At 46.0% G+C, this 20,567-nt stretch overlaps 2 protein-coding genes across 11 annotated transcripts in view; one reads left to right on the top strand and one right to left on the bottom strand.

Moving 5' to 3' along the window:
• The window catches only part of LOC135917060 (luciferin 4-monooxygenase-like), a 30,750-nt gene extending 20,984 nt beyond the window's left edge, over window positions 1-9,766 (bottom strand). The window contains exons 1-2 of the mRNA XM_070528021.1: window positions 9,186-9,766; window positions 6,924-7,126 (exon numbers count right to left, since the gene is read on the bottom strand). The gene's annotated coding sequence lies outside the window, so the exon portion shown is untranslated. The remainder of the gene's footprint in view (window positions 1-6,923; window positions 7,127-9,185) is intronic.
• Window positions 1-20,567, top strand: part of LOC135917058 (uncharacterized) — a 119,799-nt gene that overhangs the window by 32,872 nt on the left and 66,360 nt on the right. The window lies entirely within an intron of this gene.

Genomic DNA, 20,567 nt, shown 5'->3' with positions numbered 1-20,567 from the left:
AACGTGATTGCTCCTTGGGCCCTTGACTTTGGAAGGAAGATACAGTGCTGCGTAAGCAAGAGGTTGAGCTAATTGGTTGCCAGCAAAGGCAATGTAAGCGGGAATGTACTGAAACATTACCGCGAAACCTTTGTTGCCGAGTTATTTCACGAGGGGTAGTGATTTAAGTGGAAACTTGATAGACGGTAGGCCACGGTAGAGTTTTTGCAACGCGGCCTTTTATTCCGTAAGGAGGACTGCATTTTATGTTGGCAATGTCTTCAGTTTGCACAGAGCGGCAGTTATTGCCATGCCTTCTACGACTGTCCATGAAACTACCGTCCAGACAGGCAGACCACGCATAGCTCTGAGGGGGGAATACAGAATGCAGCTGCACAGCGATCTTCGTCCACTTTGACAGAGTCAGCTGTGCATACTTAGAGGTTATTCGAGTAAATCGTGTTCAAGTGTTCCAGAACTAGTGACTTCGTGTGTGCAGCTCGAATGCAGCTTTTTGACTGCGGTCTTTATACACTTAAGTTGCATTTTATATTCACAATGTGCACGGTGGGTCTACCTTTTCCCCATGTCTCAAGCAGCGTAATGCTAAAGCTCGAAGCATGTTCAGTGCTGCACAAAAATGTGAGCGCTGCAGTTTCCTAAAGTCTTAAGAGGGCTTTGCCGGATGAGGACTCTTTCAGCGGTTGTAGTTGAGTCATCAGAGTTTGGGAAGCATGAAGCCGCAGAAGCAGTGACTCCGTTTCGGGGAGCACTTTTTTGCTCGATGCCGGCTGAGGGTCTCCTAAACAGAGCCGAAGACATTTTCTGTCTCTAATTTCAAAACGCTTGTATTGGCTGAGTGTGACATTGGGGGTAGCTGGTATGGGATCTGACTTGTAACCAACGGTGTATATCCGTAGCGTTGACGTCTGGTAGTGCCCCAGCGTATGCCAGAGATTCACTTGAGCACGTAAACCTCTGTGACGATGACGTCATAACGTAATCCACAGCCTGGCGCCAGAGAAGTTTGTGGTGCAAGGTAATGCCATGAAATTGTGCGTTCGTGAATTGTCGAATATGATACCCGTTCACAATCGGCTTCATACGAGTAGGTTTTCTTTTATTCCAGAAAACAGTATGAATGATGACTTCTCTGCTGATAGTGATAAGCCAAGCGTTGTCTAGTGGCCCGTTACTGCTCCTTAGTATATTCGTGCTAGGCAACGTTGCTAGTAGCCAGAGAGCCATATGTAGATATCATCTGTTTACACAGATATCCTCATGGGTGTTAGATGGTTTAGTGTTCTTGGGAGAGTCATCACGGTTATGGTAAATTATAAGGGAGATAAAACATGCCCCTGTGGTATGCTACGAAATATACCAATTTCATCACTCAAAGTATCGCCCCGACGACGTTTCATGGGGCGATCACTGAGAAACTATGAATGAAGAGGAAGAGGTGACCTCCCGTAGCACCTATTGCTTGTAACTGGCTGATGATAGCTGTTTGAGAAATGTATTCGTAAGCCTTGGAACATCTATAAAAAGTGCAAGTGTTGACAGGCCGTCTGCATTGTAATGTTCTATATGACTTAAGACGTCCAGCACCTTGTCTTGAGCAGTTAGATGCTGCCAACGGTAGTTTCCGACCCTACTCGACTTGCGAAGTGAGTCTTGTGCACGCCATCTTTTTCATTACATTGGCTACGCAGGAGGTTAGCGATACCGATGTGTACGAGTCCATAGAAGTCAGATTTTTTTCAGGCTTCTGAACCGGTACCATCGATGCTACCATCCGTAGATCTGGGATATCTCATCTGGCTCACACTTCGTTAAAAATTCCAGCAGATCACGTCGCCTCTCAACCGGTAGGTTAGTCAGCATATGATTGCTTGTAAGGTCCCGTACCACCACACAGTGACGTTTGAGCTTTCTCTTTACTAGTTCTATCTCTCTCAGTGTCAAACGAGCATATATCAGAGACGATGAGAGCGGTGGAGGTGGGTTGGTTATGCTTGCTGACTTACCGAAAGAGTACACTTTATGAAAAGCATTTTCGAGACAAGGAAGTGACATGTCTAATTTTAAAGCTAGGGTTTCGAATGGCTTGCTTGGTCGGACCATTACAGCAAGGTTATTAACGAGCCACCATATTGTAGGTACTGACGTGAGGACCGAGAGGCTTGCATAACGTGTTGCCCCTTGCTCTGTTATTGGCCTTCTTGTGTAATGGCGAATCACTGCACTAATTCCGTCATACATTGTGTTCACTGGTGGGTCACCCTTCGTCCTAATCAGCATTCATTCCGCTTTTCTGCGGGCCACGCATAGGTTTTTGAGCTTTAAGTTTAGAGCGGGGAAGAGGTCCGGTAGCTTCACCTCAGCGGTAGCTAATCTTTGTTACGTAGCAAACCGCGAGAAGATCACCAGAAGGTTCGGTTAGACCATCCCTGTCCGTATTCCAATGCATCAGAGGACAGGATCTTCTGCCGGTGCTACAAGATCTAGCATTGCTCATGAAGGCAGGAAAACGGTCGCTGCCCATTCTATGTTTGCACTTCGTTGATCATGCAATAATGTCCGCTGGGTGTAATGCTAAATCAGTGATACTTTAAGAGGCCGGTAGTCGGAAAAACGGTGGCTGTCTGTCATTCACCACACAGTCTCTCAGTATCTAAATCACTGACAATTTGTTTGTCAGGAACATCAATCTTCTTGTCACCCCAGAGAGTATGGTGCGCATTAACGTTTCCGCATATTTTCCTCAGAACAGGGCAGCGGCCGAAGAGGTCTCTTCTGATTTCTCCCATCGAGCGCTTCTGATGAGGGCTCAGAGATATGCGCGCCACTTGAAGGCTTCGTTTTCCAACAGCACTTGCACAGAAGTGACCTCCAAAGCAATGCTGCAGAGGTTTTGATCTGTTCGGACGATGTGTGGTATTTTACGTGTGACATATAGCATGGTGCTTCCGTTCGCAAACTTCGGAATACTTTGGTTTTCATGTGCGGCATAACCAGCAATTCATGTGGAACTTGGAAGACCAGCCTCGGAAAGGGCTGATATTGGCACAGGCATTCTACGTAGAAAAACTGACAGTTCAGGTAAATGACATCCAAGATCCGCGCAGTTCCATTGCATAAGAGGAGGCACCTTTGGACGAGATGGTGAACATTGTGGCACTGAGTGCGTGCTGTGCTCGAGCATTGCACCAACATCTGCCCGAACATTGTGTAATTACTACGTCGATGTTGCTAGGTGTTTAACGAGGAGGCAGAACTTATAAGCATTGTCTCGAGATCCAGGACTTCTTCTAGCACGTCCTTTGTTGAGCTCTCCGGCATCTTCTCTATGTGTGATCACTGGGCTTCCAAGAGAGCACATAACACCTGTTGGCAGTCGTCCAGTGGTGTTGTTTCATCGCAGAGCGAATTAGGTCACTGCATAGCAGACACATAACGTCGCTGTTATAGTTGTTCAGCTGTATTTTCGTATACAGGGCCTTTTATCAATGATGTGACTGCTTTAGCCGTCCGCTGTGCTATATCCCCACTCTGTCCTGGGTTGCTGATGCAGGCTTCAGGGCTGGGAATGCAGTATCTGTCTTTCAGCTTCCACTGATGTCATCAACCTTCCACATTTTACCCTGTCTTATTCTCATCCTTTGCCTTTATGAAAATAAATGATTTCTTTCGCTTTATTGCCGCTGCCAGCGTAAGACGCTTGCTAGAACCAGCAGCGTGGACTCCACTACAATTTGCGCAAAGAATGTTCCTGGTGCGCGTGCATGTTTAGACATAATGTCATCCTCCGCGTCTTTTACATCTCGGCTCACCATGGCAGTACTTGACCGCATGTTCGTAGCGCTGACACCTAAAGCATCGAGGTGGTGTCTCAACCAATGGCCTTATGTCTTGCGAAGGCATGGATGATATTCTCTAGACCACCCGCGTTTGAAGCAGACGTGAGAATCATGGTGTTGGTTTGCCTGGACTCCCATTCGAACTCAGAAATTTGGACGCGTCGTGTAACTCTCCTTGCATGATCAACCACTTGTGGTTTTAGGTAGTACAACAGTTCCTGCTTAGTGTACCACTTCGGCACTCTTCTAAAATACAAGTGTTTACAGGCAAGAGTTGGGCACTCCGGCTGATACAGCAATCCCTGAGACTGAGTTGCAAATAAGAAGGGCTTTCATATGCTCTTCAGTCCGAACATCCAAAAGCAGCGCCACTTGAACAGTAAACCGACTGCTAAGTGGTGATGTGCCAAGAATTTCTCGATGTCCATAGACAGTGCACTGAGATTGAATTTTTTTAATGCCACATCCTTTCGTGACAAATGCAATTAGCACTGGCATTCCGACGGTCCTCTGAGGTGGCGCACAATCCTGAAGCCTTGATCGTTGAGATGAGTGACGTACGCTATACCACAATCTTCAATAATCGTGGAATCGTCGTCTGCTTGTGTAGCCTTACATCGCTTACATTCAAGGTTGCTCTCAGAGTCAGTTGGTTGAATCTGGCCTGGTGTTAGGTCTGGTGTAGTCATGCCGGTGCTCTCGCTTCCACCAGATCGGGCTTTTCTGCAGGCACCTACTGCAGCGACTGGAAGGGAAGGCTCCACCAGCCTCTGGTAGGAAAGGAATTTTGGCCAGTCGCCTGACGTCTTCGACAATTATGATTGACAAAACGTCAAAAATGCGAAAAAAAAAAACACGGAAGCGAGACAGCAGTGCGACTGTGGTTAACCAAACCGCCTCTTCTTTGTTCAGGTTCAGCTCAGAGGAAATTATGCTTTTTGTAAGAAACACAGCGCACCAGGTTTCGTGAAAGTAATTTTCTTTGCTTGATAAAATGGAAGGAGGCAAGATACTTGGCATACAAGATGTATCTGAATTTTACTGTGATTAGACACCAATAAAAAAGTTGAGCAGGCAGCGACGAACAACCACCATGTGAATAGTTTCTAATTTCAGGTTACAGTTTTTTGTTGTAGCATTGGTTTGTATGTAGAAATAGAACACTCAACATGCACCGGTATTAGCAGCACAGATTTGTACTTCGCAAGTTTCGATGATTCAATGCCGCCAATTGAACTGCAGAATGTTGGATCGTCAGGGCCTTCGACAGTTCTTTCTGCACCGAAATCTCGGTAATTTGTTCCGAGACGTCGGGTTGGCCCAAGACGTTGAGGGAATCCTCGTGTCCGATGACGATCGCATGTGCGCCCAACGCCCCGTCTGGCAAAAGCACCAGCAGGTTTCGGGAGTGCGAGGAAGCCTTCCTTTCGGGGGCGGAGCACGCCGATCGCAAGTGCTATCGGCACCACCGGTCGTGTCATGTGAAATGCCTCCAACACTACATGAGTGTCTTTCGTCACCAGCAAGCAGTGAGTGCAGCAGGCACCGCCACCTCTGCTATTTTCCCGCACATGCTTAGTCAGCCACGTTTTTGCCATGGTACACGCGGTGGTAGGTCGGATTACCTAACTAGTAAGTCGGAAGCCCATTTAACCTGTTATTCTGTTCGAGAAACCCCTCAGTAACTTAAACTACAGATATCTGGCCTGGTCGAGGTTGAGTTGCGATCGCAATCAATGCTTTTGGAGTGTACATGAGGTTGCAGTCCGTTCTTTCTTCGAGTTTGTACTGGGTCGCCATTGATGAGAAGACATGTGGCAACCGCGGTGGGCCGAGGCGCAGCACTGTTGGCACCTACCTCGTTATCCCTAAAAAATATCAAAGTAACTCTATCGGCAAGAGGAACATTGGGTTAGGGCAAACTTCCTCTGCACGTCAAAAGTAAGCTCTGCATTCTGGATCAGAGTTATGCCCAAGCCCTCAAGCTTTTGCATAATGCCGTCTATAAACATGAACTGAGCGTTAAAGTAAGCTACGGCCCCTTCAAGCGTATCGTCCCGTAGCCCAGTATGAGCCCTTCTCACAGCCTTGCTCTCATCTGTTGCGAAGCTGTCATTAGGGCAGCTTTAGCTGGACCGCAAAATTCTTAGCGTTTGTAGTTTACCGGAGAGGTATACGACTGCACGAACGCTTGTAGCAGCATATTGTGAAACTCCATCTGAGCACAAAAGTTTTCGTGCTCCGGAATGTACATTTTGAAAAAGAAACACTTAAAAAATGTTGTTATTCCCGATTTCACCACTACCGAAGATTGGTTGCAGTTGCAAAGGGCTGTTGCAGTTGCAAAGGGTTATTGCAGTAGTAAAGGGATACTGCAGTAACTGCTCTTTAATAACTGACCTACTAAAGCTCTGTAATCGTCTCAAGTAACTTACGCTGGCAATGTGTTTGTGGTAATAATCGGCTATCTGCAGCCGACGTAGCCCACGGGGGATATTAACCTAAACACGAGGTAAGTTCAGCATAAAACCAGGAAGAATGCATTTTTAGGTTCTGAAAATTTGATATAAGCAATAGCATCCAAATTGGTGTCTATAGTAACCAGTAAAAGTGCCTATCAAATGTTTCTACACCCATAACTCGTTCTTTTACATTAAGAAGGCACAATAAAGATTTAAGAAAAGAATTATGCATTTTGCCTAATGTTCTGGTCTCCAGTCATAACTGGCTTGCGTTTATCCCCGTGTTCATAAAAAATATTTTACATTTCACCGCCTGCTCTTCTGCTGGCATGCGGTACACGTTCGGACACTCTAACAGCAACTTTTCCGCCTACATCAAGGCGCACACTTTTGACCCAAATATTTCGGTGAGGCGCAAGAGTGGTGTGCTAGGACGGAGCAGCTACAACTATGTTGGAGATTAGTCACGCTGTTTCACTGTACTTTAAAGAAGCTTACTTCACCTCTTACGCTGTCGAAACATTGCCTAGGAACGTGACTTACGTAACAACGAACAGCCTTTAAGCGATCTTTCAGTAAAAAATTAAGAAGGCCTTGCCCTCTTCAAGCGACTATTATTTACCTGGATGTGTAGAAGCACCCCACGTAACCGAAGTGAGTCACCTCGGCGCCCTTGGGGAAGGCAGTGGTTCCCGATGTGTAGGACACAGCAAGAACGGTGTTTTTCGGATCGGTGACCGGGCACTCGTGGAAAGCTTTTTCGTCGATCTTCAAAAATTCGGAGGTAGACACGAAGTCGGCTGCTTGTCCCACAACGAATCGTCCCTGAATGAGAAAATAATTTCAGAAGCGCTTTTTCATGACTCCCAACCTCTAGAAGGATCGACATTTGGGCGAGTTCGTACTGATTGAAGATATTGAAGGGGCAGCGCAATATGACAAAGACAAAAGGCAGGAGCGCTGTCCTGTGTGTTTCTGTCTTCGTCATATTGCGCTGCTCCTCCGAGATGTCTTCCCAATCTCATCAAAACGTCATGCTAGATGCCATGTTTGTTTGTACGCGGATAATTCGGGCGCCCCTTGGGCGACCATATCATGGCGCCCAAGGGGGTATATCACGTGGTATTTTGTTTGTATTTCGCGGGCATCTGCAGTAAGCTGAAAAACACTGATACTTAATATATAGAGAATTAGAAACTGCCTTATCGGACGTTTTGAAAAGCGATATATAGCTGCCCAATTCGAATTTTTCGCCTAACTTTGTTGGCTCAGCAGCTGAGCAGTTAAAATTGACTAATTATTCAATTAGGCAAAATACGAAATAAATAACATGGCATCCTACATACCAAATTGAGCAACATGCATTTGGTCGAGCCGTCTTAGAGTGCATCCGCATATTTTTAAACTCTGGAAAAGATTAGCTCAAATACCTTCTATATAATATATGTGACGAGGTGTCGGTGCTGCTGTCGCATTGTACACGGGGTGCAAGCCTAGACCTAAGCTTAAAAAGGACTCTTTACTTTCAGTCCCAGCATCACTCATGTAATTATCTTCTATCTTTATGGTGTATCAAAATGACTTGAAATAAGCTACAACTCCAACGTGTTTTAAAATGTATAACAAGGAATATAGTGAGGAGGACAGATACTTTATTCATTGATATTAGTTTATCACAAATGTAGGTACTGCAGATTCAGCTGCACAAATAGTAGGCAGGAGATTTGTCAAATGTATGCAACAACACAAAAACACTTCTGATTGAAAGAAAAAAATTAAACAATGAAAACTGAGGAGTAAATTGTTCCTTAATGTGCGCACAAAAAACAGACCACTCCATACTTCTCAAGGCAACCACCTTTGCCGTGTACTCTCATAATGGGAACAATCCGGGATTTCTGACACATTCTGGTAAAGCTCCCGCGTGCGGAAGCAGCAGATCAAGATTTTTGCTTTCGACTGTCTTTTTGTTACCTAATTACAAAAATCCGGGCCTAACCATTCATATGGTGGCGGATTAGCCAGCGTAACTTTCGCTCGCAGACCGAGCAACTATGACCAAACTACGCGTCTAGAAACGTTGCCTCGAATTTGGAATTCGTCCCGCTGAAATTGAAAAGAGGTTCCAACTCACGGCTTCTGCCGCTAGGAGGAAGGCGATTAGACTGACGTTCTTCGGAGGCAAAGTCCCTGGCCGCATTCTGCACTCTCACACGGGCAATTTGTCGTTAGTTACAGTAGCGTGTCTGCAGTCGACGCACTCTTCTCGTGCTCGGCTTGTCCTTCGGCCTTGCGCACAATGCGTGGTGTTCCCACTTTTCCTATTTTTTTTTTGGAGTTGGAACTGTTGAGACTGTCTACCACTGCAACGCACAATCCGCGTGTTACAAACCGAGGTGGCTACCTCGGCGCACATCCCGGTGTTTTTCCGCCGCTAGTGCCACGCTGTTGCATTGAGTGCAGACGACAGCAGCAGACGCAGCCGCCAGCGACGACGGAAAGCGCGGGTTAAGTCCCCCACTCACTGGCAAGGGGGTGCGCGCGGTGAAATCACGTGTCCTTTCTTTTTTATACGCCGTACTATCGTTCGTTATCTTTTTTGTTCACTACACAGACGCTAGGCCACACAGATGCCCCCCCCCCTCTCCCCTTTACGAGAAGACGCATGCGGCTCATTTGTGCAGGTCCGTCAGGTAAACAGCGTCGCTGCTTAAAACTCGGGTGCAATTTGTACTTTTGATGTTATTCATATAAAGCTCGGCTACTGTGCCGTAACTTTATAAAGACAATCTCCGTTGGAAATGGGGCAAGGTGTGCGATGCTTTTGTATAATTACTTAGCGTACATAAACACCTAAAAACATCGCAAATGTGCCGCTACTCACCTTCAGCTTTAAGCTCGCAACTGATTTCCTAACCTTCTCTGCATTCCGCTCGTCGGTGATGACGTGTGTGCAGTCGCCGTCTTCCACTAGGCGGCGCAGCTCATCTGCACATAGTATATAGAGTACGATTTATTCTCTAAATGTACACTTCGAGGTAAAAAATACCTGGCAGTTAAATATCTAGCGTTGCATCCAAGAGGATGCCGTGTTTGGTATCAATGGGCAAAACGATGCTCGAATAGGCCTAATAACAATTTGCACGAACGCAAAGGGCGCTGAAGATGCCGACGCTTTGCTTCAGTAATATTCCATATTTTCACGCTAAGCCGTTGCGCAATGCTCTGTCAAACAGCCTGACGTGGCTGATTGCTCGTTGCAGCATCCAACAACTAAGCTATCGACTTGTCTTGTCCTCGCGGTCACAAGGCCAGCCATTGGGTAAACTCGCCATTTCTAAATAACTCTTTAGAGTTGTCTGCTGTCACGCACGCCAAACCTGCGAGCCCTAATTCACTTCTCATTCTTTTCGCCGCTTTGCGCCCAAACATTCAAAGGGGGAAAATTATTGGGGGAAATGTAGCTAGCAGGAAACTGTTCAATGTGTTGTTTTCGACTTCAATAAAATTTTGACATTCGAGCTTATGCGCAATCATTGCAACTAAATCAAAGTGAACACTAGTCAGGTTTACTAATTAGCTGATCAACCATAGCAGGAATATTGATGAGCACGCGCAAGGCGACTGCTAAGTGCTCTACTGTTGGTCTCACCATCGTATCTCGTAGACCTCTTTGTTCTGAACTGCGCGGCATGCCTTAGTAGGGGACATGGCGTAAATTTTCGAAAGAAGATAGAGTGGCGACGGCTACCACTCGGACGGTCATAGAACCATCTTGGATCAAGATTTCTTACTGTCCTTACATTTTACTTTGGGCAGGTAACTTGTCCAACTCACTAATGTAGCTATGGTTCGATAGTGCTGCACCTCCATTCTGGCCTCAAGTGTGCTTGTGATCCAGTGCTGGCCTGATTTGCGATAGCGTTAGGGGCAGTGGGTGCACAGCAGTCTGCGCATTTTTGACTAAAACTTGTATGTTTCACGTAAACTTCGCATTGACGACACCACTGACACATCCGCAGAAATGAGCGCAAGGTTAACATGCGCAGGAGCACTCGTTCAAACCACACACGTTTACGCATTACACGAGTCACGTAAGAAAGCGGCGCTCAAGTATGCGCATGTAGTCTTTGAAGCACTGCACACGAGCTGACTTGGAATGGGTAGCCTTGAGGGAAAGATAATCTGAAACAAATAAATCTAATTTATTGCAGTGCGTTAGTTTAAAATTCTTGCGAGGAATTTTTCTTGAGAGATAGCCCCTTTGTGTAGACGCTTTTCAAGTAGGACCAACCGCATGCGTGAAACTATTTAAATCAGTGTTCTACCCCTACCATAGACCTCACACATCTTGAATGTCACATCTCCTCGAATTAGTGTGGCTTCATAACATTTGCCAGATTTTTTCCAAGCGCGAACATCCATTGTCGGTTTTCCAGAAATTTGTCTGAGCCTCCTCTGTGGTTTAGTTGTAGCCTAGTGTATAGTGCACGAGTCAGCCAATAAAGCAAATAAAAAATGGCTGTGGCTTAGGTAAGGTTAAGCCCAGGATGCGAAGCATACTAGCCTTTATTTTAGTTGTTGAACCACTGTTTAGCCTGGTGAACTGCTGTTGCTTGGCTATATTTGGTTCGGCTAGACGAAGAAACAACTCATGCATTACTTCTTCGCCTTCAAGAGTGGAACGCGACAGCGTTCCCGTCGACCCGCCAAGAGGTGTAAGACAATGGGCTACAGGGCAGCGACTACGCGCCCCGCATTGGACGCGGTGAGCGTCGAGCAAAGCAGCGTTCGGCGCGGCAACGAAATGTGCGCCTGAGCAAGAGACGCACGCCTTAGAAACAGCGCGTTTCTAAGGCAACACCGCATTCACTAGAGGCGCTTTTGTACCGCTTTGAAGCGTTGTACTCGTGGCTCAGTGGTAGCGTCTCCGTCCCACACTCCGGAGACCCTGGTTCGATTCCCACCCAGCCCGTCTTGCAAGAGTTGAGCCAAAGCCACTTCTCCTCTGTCGTGACGTCACGGTGTCACGTGATTTCATGGTCACCGCCGCGCCTGAGGAGCTGGGTTGAGCCCTCGTAATATGCTTCGCATAAAAAAATACTGCGCCAACTCTCCATCCGTTTGCTGCTGGAATCTCAGCTGATTAAAACCGACACTCGTAGCACATTAGCGGGATGTCTGCCCGTTGTGTAATGCCACTCAGGGTTCAAACAGCTTTCGCTGGACTCTCGTCCGTCGCAGTGACAAAGGAGCTCGTATGGAATACAACACGTGTTCTATGCCTTGTCTTGCTCAGGGACCGCAGGTATTTTTTCAATATAACACTTCATTACAACTTGATCAACTCCTGATTACAAGCAGCCGCCGCAGTAGCTCAGTGACTATGGCGTTATACTGCATAGCTCGAGGTTACCGGCCCGATCACCGCCACTGCGGGTGCATTTTGATGAGGGCTAAATGCGAGAAAGTTAGTGCACTTAGATTTAGGTGCACATTATGAACAACGCGTGTTGAAAATTATTCCGTAGCCCCTCACTCTGATGTGCTTCATAAGCAGAACGCCCTTTGGCCCGTGAAGTCTCAGAGCTTTATTTAAATCTGATGTCAAGCACAGATCTGTGCTACGCGTACTTCACATTAAATTGACATGGTTCATAGATACTAGATGCATGGTATAGATACCGTACGCGTCAAGCTATCGCTGTTGGTCTGTGTAAAGTAAGAGTTTAAGGAACATGCGTTCGAACCGCACTTATATATACCAAAAAAAGTATGTTCATTTTCGCCGGAGGGCATCTATTTCTGATGAAGTTGTTGCGCAGAGAAAAGGACAGCCGCACGGGCGTCTCCTTACATGCGGTTAACGAGGCGCTGGCCAGGAAAGGTGTCGCACCCGCTAGGATGCATCCGTATATTGCTATCAGATTTTCCACGCTGTTGTTGAGGTGAATGGAGACATGGTCGCCGGGAAGCATGCCATTCTGCCGGAAGCCGACGGCATAGCGCTGCATGCAAGTCAGAACCTCGGCACGTGTAAGGCTCAGCTGTTCGTCGACCTGCAAGTAATTTTAGCGGGAAATGTGGCTTAGAAACAGTTCAGCAATTCTCACTGCAGAGACTCCATTGCATAATCAAAACGATTGACACAGAAGTGCGTTTTGTGCTATCAGCACCACACTTCTTCACGCGAGTGAATTGAATCTTTATGTGCACAAACAAATGAACGGCATTATCCAAACGCTACTGACGCTCTACTTACTCAGTGTATGCCATTTATTTTGTTGTTTCCATAGCTCTTGTTATGTCGTTTGCACAGTTGTTCTAGGCTGCCTTATAAGAAGTGCCAATTTGGCACCATCTGGACCAGTTAAACTTGCTGCTTCACCAGGTGTTTCTTAATACTGCAAGAACTATGAGATTTGGAGGATATACTTACGGAATCTGACTGCAACCGGCTATCATATGCCAAAAGCCCGCAGCTGATAGTTGCCCGAAGGTGTATTCAATAAAGGAAATATTACTGACAGTTTCTGGCCAATTGTTTGTATTGAGGATCGCATGGCATCAGGGAACAGGTCGCAGGGGCGTTGAAAGGCCTACTTAAATATCAGATTGCTAGCACAATCCAGCGTTTACCCAGGTTTTTGGAGTGCTATAAAATTAAGTTGCCCCATGTGCTTTGAAAATCTGATTGCCGTCTGATAATTTGGATATCTTTAGCAAAGCGTTTTCCTCTGCAATCTCTCAGAGCCACTTTGCAGTCTGCGGTCACGGTGCACCTACATTTCGTTTATGCAGCCGCTACATGTCGCCGTGCGCCGAAAGGCAGATGCAAGGTGCCCAACCCAACACAGCATTCATAATTTTCTTAATTTTAGTTGTCATTGGAAATGCTGACAGGGGACCTAAGTTCAGTGCTGGAACTTCGATTCCCTGTGCAAATATTCGTAGACCATAACTTCAAAAAGCCTTATTTTTCCATATCTGTTGAAGGTCTTGCAAGATACACATACAGGTGACCAGACCATTAAGGCCAGCGGCGTGGCTGACACCACATCATTCGGCATGGCACAGCATATTATATAAAAAAACCGGAGAGAGTATTATAGGAGAATTTCTGGCTTTTTTCCTTATCGCCGGGTGTATGTATGATGAATGTGCATCTAATGTGTTTGAGTGAAATGAACCATTTAACCAGTGCATTTAACCAATCATTAAATCCTGCCACGGTAGAAAGCGCAGGAAGGATATTGTCAAAGCGTCCATATTCGCTCTAACGGGTATCTAAATTTGTATATATATATATATATATATATATATATATATATATATATATATATGTAAATTGTAGGAGGAATATGTAGTAGCGCTGTGCGCTACTGCCACCGCTTCGGTGCGCGGCGCGAACTGTGCTCGAGCTACTGATGCCAAGATCAACCTACGATCCCTCGAGCGATCTTCAGTACACCTTCGTTTATATAGTGGGGGTCATAGTTTTTCGTGTGTTCTGCCAACGTGATCCGGCCATCGTTAGCGGCACCAATGGTCATGACGCGGAGGATTGGTTGGCATCGTACGTACGGGTGGGTCTGCCCAACATGTGGGACAACGCCACCAAGTTGCATAACGTGCTGCTTTACTTAACCGGTGCTGCGAACCTCTGGTTCCGAAACCACGAGCACAATTTCACAACATGGAACGGATTCAAGACATGCTTCAATTAGGTGCCCTGCTGTGCGCAAGCTTCGCGCTGAAGAATGTTTAAGTTTGCGTGCGCTACATCAGGGTGAATCTTGGACAAGTTACATAGAAGATGTCATTAACGTGTGTGAGTGCGTGAATCCGCCAATAGCAGAACAGGACAAGATAAAACGCGTTATGAAATGTATTGATGAGGACACATTTCAAATGTGGTTTTGCGAAGGATCCCTGTACCTGTGCCGAAGTTATCAATTTGTGCCAACGTATTGACGAGCCACGGAGGCAACGCATCTTAGCTCGGCACTCAGCGTCCACGGAAGATCCGCTAGCAGCAGTGGTATATTGGCGATAACCAGACAACTTTGCTGATGCAGATAAATTAATTTGTGCGCGAGGACGTCACGAGACAGCTCTTTATTTATACGACCATGGATAAGCCTTCTGAATATTCGGCTCCAAGAATTTGACATTCGCGTTATCTAGCGCTCCAGACATCAATATTGTGACGCAGATGCGCTCTCCAGTTCACCCATGCAATCGGACGAAGCGCCACCCTCATCCATGGAGTGCCCGGTTGGTACGCTTGCTTTTACTAATATGCCACCTGAAGAAAGAAAAGATCCGTAGATTGCGTCTCTCATTGACATTCTCACCAGTTATTCAATGGCTACATGCCCTCGAGTCCTTTGTTGCCAAGCCGCCAATTTCGCACTACGGGAGGCCTTATTGTACCACCGAAACTATCAGCCAGACGGTCGCAAATGGCTGCTAGTCATCCTTCGCCATTTGCGTTCCGACATATGCACGTATTTCCACGCCTATCCACTACAAGGTCATGCTGGCGTCCTAAAAACCGACGTACGGCTCCGCCAGCAGTGCTACTTGCACGGCATGTATTCTTATGTCGGCAAATACATTCAGTAATGTGCAGCCTGTCAGCGACGCAAGACGTCTCCTCATACGACCTGCCCTCTGCAACCTTTACGGTATCCTGCACGCCCTTTTGACAGGATTGGCATTGACCTTTATGGGCCTCTTCCCTGCACTGCGAACGGAAATCGCTGGATATTTGCCGCAGTAGACGATCTAACAAGATACGCCGGAAGTGCTGCACTTGCTTCGGCTGCTGCTCGGGACGTCGCTGCGTTAATCTTACGGCATTTAATCTTATGGCCCGGGGCACCGCGAGAACTGCTCAGCGACCGAGGCCGTGTCTTCTTGTCCAATGTATTATTGAGCTACTTGCCGCGTGCCGCACTATTCACCGCACCACTAAGCTCTATCACTCACAGACTAATGGTCTTACAGGACGATTTAACCGCAGTCTTGGTGACATGCTCACAATGTATGTGGCGTCTGATCATACCAATTGGGACGACGTACTCCCGTTTGTGACGTACCCGTATAATAGCGCCCCTCAGGCTACCATAGACTTCTCACCATTTTTCCTTCTTTATGGACGTGAACAATCCTCTGCTCTCGACACCGAACTCCTATACGACGGAGTACTCCCATACCAAGTGATCTTTTTGCATCAGCTACGCAACATATATCTATAATTCTCCATTGTTCCGTATTCTGCTGAAACACTATTTGTATTTTCTGTACTTTTTTTGTTTCTAATCCAGTGAATTTCCTACGATGTTTTTGTATATTCATGGATTTTTCTTTGCGCACATATTTGCTTGCTGTTTGCATAGTTTTTTGTATAATCTGTAGTTCTTTAACTTCTTGCAAATTGTTTTTCTCCTCTACTTTTTGTATGAAATTCATGCCTCAGTAGGCCATGCTATGGTGCATGGACCCAGTCAAGCCTTTTCAGGTTGTTTTTACGCATTTCAAACATCTGGCAAATGTTGAAACAGGCTGAATTGAATGGAATACCATCCGGATGCCTCTGAATTCACCCGTCTTTCCGATGTTGATCGCCATGCTGAAGAGTGCCGTCAACTGGCTCGCTCATTCATGTAGGATACCCAAGGCATTCGAAAAGATAGCCATGACAACAATCAGCCAGCACAGTCCTTCGCCGTGGACTCTCATGTTTGGGTTCAGCTGCCCTTCAAACCTCTAGGCCTTAGTCCAAAGTTTCCTCCGAAATATCAGGGTCCATACAGGATCGTCGAGTGTGCATCGCCCGTGAACTATGGAGTTGAACAGGTGACGCCATCTTCGGACAAACGCCGCCGTGGCCGCGAGATGGTTCACGTAAGCCGCCTGAAGCCGTACCATGACCACCTCATCGTGTCAGTACCTTAGGTCGGTAGGCTGGCTCCTCTTCACCGTGGGGGCCGTTGTAGTGGGTAATATGCATGTAGCGCTGTGCTCACTGCCAACGCTCTGGTGCGAGACCTGTGCTCGAGCTGCTGCGGCCAACAGCTACTTGCGATCCCTCGAACGACGTTCAATAAACCCCCTTTCATAATATATATATATATATATATATATATATATATATATATATATATATATATATATATATATATATATATATATATATATATATATATATAACCACAAGAAATACAAGGAGGCTAACCTGAGCAACGGAATCTAAGGAAAACTGAGGTGAGCTTATTCGTGGCTCTCACAGCCACACTCCTGCCTGCCGTCTTCCTTCATGCTACAAACCTGCATAGGCAGTCTTCTCCAAACTTCCATGAAGAATTTGCGCAGATTCGCCGAAATTTTTGTAACATGATGCTTAAGTTCGTCGATACGGGGATCTATGGCCCTTCCACTCGAGGCCCCCACATCCACCTAACAATACGTCAGCACGTTTATACATTGCCATACATGCAAAACAAGCTTGTACTACAACAAATTGCCAAGACTTACATGGCATCTTGTAATAATAGTACAGCCCGTATAGAATATAGCAATGTCAGAACGGTGTGTCGCTACATGACACCAATGTACGAGCGACGTTCCGAAAGTGTCGTCATTTTACAGCGAAGCTGTATATGCCTATCCGATTAGTTCATGCGTCCGTTGGTTAGTCGCCTGTACGCCGAAAGGGTGTCCGGCATAACCCAATGTGAATGCGCGACAAAAACGGAGAGAAATTGACGCGTGCGATTAGCCAATGGCACCTAGATAACATAGGGCCTATTTACTCTGACCCATGATTTTATTCTACCATGACCGATATTTCCATTCACAAGGCCGGCGTGATGACAGCGGTGAAGTCAAAATCACTGTTGCCTACTCGGTAGCATCCCAATTACTTTCTATTGCAGTTGGGCAAAGTAACCTGATGTCATGGAGTACAGTAATATTGCACTGTGCTATCTAGGTGGTGTTGGATTAGCCGCGCCAGCAGTGAGGTCGTTGGTCTCTATCGCAGCCGAGCGTGCCCACAGCAGTTTCTTTTCGGCTCCGAAATGGGTAGGCGACGCATCATACGTACTCCTCAGGAGCCGGCGGCTTTCGATTAGCAACACCGCGAACAGAACCGGGAACACGTTCGTCTGCGCCGTGGCGATGCTGTAGCCCGGGCACAAGAACAGGCTCGCGCAGCCGAGCACAAGCAGCAGCTGCGTAGCGATGATCCGGCAGCCTGCCAAGCCATCACTTAATAAACCGTAGGGATTCACTCAGTGATAAACACCGGAATCGTACGTTTCACCCTCGCAAATTAGCCATATGTAGGGAGAGCTTGGGCGGGAATTTTTTGAAAGAGAAGGTTAAACAAACAATCGCCATAAGAATCCATACCCTTTGCTGTTTCAACCACAGAAGGCTATTCAGCGTCAATGGAAGTGCGTGCTGTTATTCGGTATCAATGGACACGTGTAACTAGTGTCTGTCATCCATGAACGCCTACAATTCGTGTATGGTGAAGACGTCATGTCTGAGGCTTTGCATCGTAGGGCACTGATGTTTGCCAGAGTGGTTTCTTCAAACTTGTTACACTCTACGACAAATGTCTCAATGTCGGTAGCAACTGTATGGGAGTATAGTACAAGACATATTATTTATGATGCCATGGTGTATTTTGCTTTGGCAACAAAGTTTCCGTGTGAATAAAAATAACACAACTTACTTTCGGAACGCAAATAGTAAAATGAGTACTTTGCAATTTTCTTGCCTCTCCGCTTACACGCTTATAAGTAATTCCCAACAGAGCACGCGAAAGCGTGGTCAACACATCCGCCATCCCACCTCCTAAATGTCAAAATGCGCCCAAGCACGCGACCACTAGAAATCCACAATGAGGCTCTGTCGACAATTCTCTGCCTATGTATCGCTTTTTCGTGCAGCGCTAGATACGTGTATGTGTCCGTTTATGCAATATCGCAATAACGCTAACGCTATCGCAATAACGCTTGCTTCGGCACTCCCACCTCCATATTTCCTCAAAGGCCACCTACGTCGGCACCACACCCACAGGTGCAAATGTCAATAGCGCAGTAGCTCTGCTCTGGTGATGAGACCACGAGATCGAGAACATGGCGAGATTCGTTAATTGCGCTGCGGCGCAATCACAAGTCACACTTTGCAGGCCAATGAAAAGGTAATTTAGGAAGCCTGATATCAAACCACGCTGCCCCGACAGCTATTCTATGTATCGTCCACCGTGGTGTCATAGCGGTGGTATCTCACGTCTCTGAGTTTTTCTTTCCTCTACGCCATAGAGCAACTGTTTCCTAGATTTAGGCAAATATTGCTTTTTCCCTAAATAAAGCATAAAATCCCTACATTTCGAAAAATTCTCGTGGGCTTGGCATCACAGTTGTCAGTGCAATGACACTTCATGTATCCATCCGCCACATGATAGCTGTGATGAGAGCCACAGGTAAGCGAACTAAGATCGTTTCATGTTACATATTGATGGAGTTACAATGGGTGCCATGTATCATCTAGTTCAGACATGATACTTCAATAATAAAATTGTTGTATTAGAAAGAATTACGCTACGCGTGTGTGCCATTTCATTTCTATGTAACTTGTAATATACACAACAGACGAAATTAAGCCAACCACTCGTAGCTTAAGTTCGCATTGTTTCGTGCAACAACCTTCAGTTTGTTCTTAATTCAAGAGCTTACTTGCTCAGCGAATTTCTGTTTCACCGGTATTCCTCTCTCATAAGCTCCATATAGGTTATTGTGTCTACAAGCATCAGTGGCGTTTCAAGACCACAGGAACGTTGTTCTTACCAGCGCTACCTTGTTGGGGTTAATCAGCAGCTTCTCTCTTGCCAAGGCATAAAACGAGCACACTGGGATGTCGATATGCGGGTATGGTGAGTAGATGACGCGATCTTCGATGCGAGCCTTCATGGTTCCAGTAGGCAAGTCTCTCTGCGGCACTGTAAGGTTGCGCAAAGTTCGCATTTGTCAGCACTTGCTCTTAGTATCAGTTTCAATATTTCCTGCGTTTTGTACAGGCCCTCCGAAATGTTAGGATCGATGAGAAGTATGATGATGACGAGAACAACAGTAAATATTGTCGATACATTTTGACTCTGTGCGTGATCAAAGTTCCGCGCACATTTTTTGAAATATTAGCTTCTGTTTCAATGCCATTCTCGAGTAGCAGCTAGGCAAAAGGAAGAAAACGCTTAGTAGCAAGTCAACTTGTCGCTAGCCGCGGCGCATGTGAAAGTAACACCCAGAAGCGCCTATGATTATTGGTACGTGATGCGCCATATTTCAGACTACAGGTGCCAGTTAATTTGAACTTTAAATCAGGCTACGACGGTGTACTTTAGGAAACCTTTGTTTAGACACGACCTTTATTTCGCCAAGAAAAGTGGCAACTCAAACAATTGCCTCATTCTTTTTTTTTTCAGTGAACAAAGTGCACAATCATAAACACAATCGAGCGTACAATGAGGTAATACAATAACAAATCAGATATTCTATATTTGCTTGCTTGCACTTCCGCAATGTCACTGATGGTAGCAGATACCCTGTTAGATATTTAATTTTATGCTCCAGAGAGGGCCCCAAGATTCTGAAACTTAATTTTACTGAACTATCTTTGGTGCCTCTTAGAACAGCATCGGTACACATCGCAAGAAGCAGGACTGAAGGACGTTACGTCGCAAGCGCAAGGTCCTCAAGTCGCTTTGACGGCGAAAAACGTATCGGATACTTAAGGACATAGGAAATTCCAAAAAGAAACCGTGAGATTTATCACTCTTGACTGTCTGTTCAATACCTGAATGAATAATTTGTTTATTGATATTAAATTTTCTAGTCTATCTGTACTGCAATGATGCAGCTATTCAATGGCCTACTGCAGGAGTGGGAAAACAAAACAAAGCCGACGCACAAAAAATGAGAAGTCACGAAAAGTATTACAAAGACACATACATGAAAGCTGGTGAGAGCGAGCACTCAATGGAATTCAAAAATTCCTTCGGGGGTAAAGTTTGAATAGTACCAGACTGATTGCGCCAGTTCTTTTATATTTTAATAAATGGCGTGTATGACATGTAGTCACCTTCATTTGGCGCCGGCTGCTCGTTTTCAAATATAAATGCGCGAATAACAAAGCCCACAGGTATCCAACACAAATCACTTAAACGCACTAAAGCTTAAAAGCACTAAAA

This window comes from Dermacentor albipictus, chromosome 10 (assembly GCF_038994185.2).
Source record: "Dermacentor albipictus isolate Rhodes 1998 colony chromosome 10, USDA_Dalb.pri_finalv2, whole genome shotgun sequence".
Lineage (NCBI taxonomy): Eukaryota > Metazoa > Arthropoda > Arachnida > Ixodida > Ixodidae > Dermacentor > Dermacentor albipictus.
Note: the sequence above shows the minus strand (reverse complement) of the source record. Positions and strands in the feature narration are given on the sequence as shown.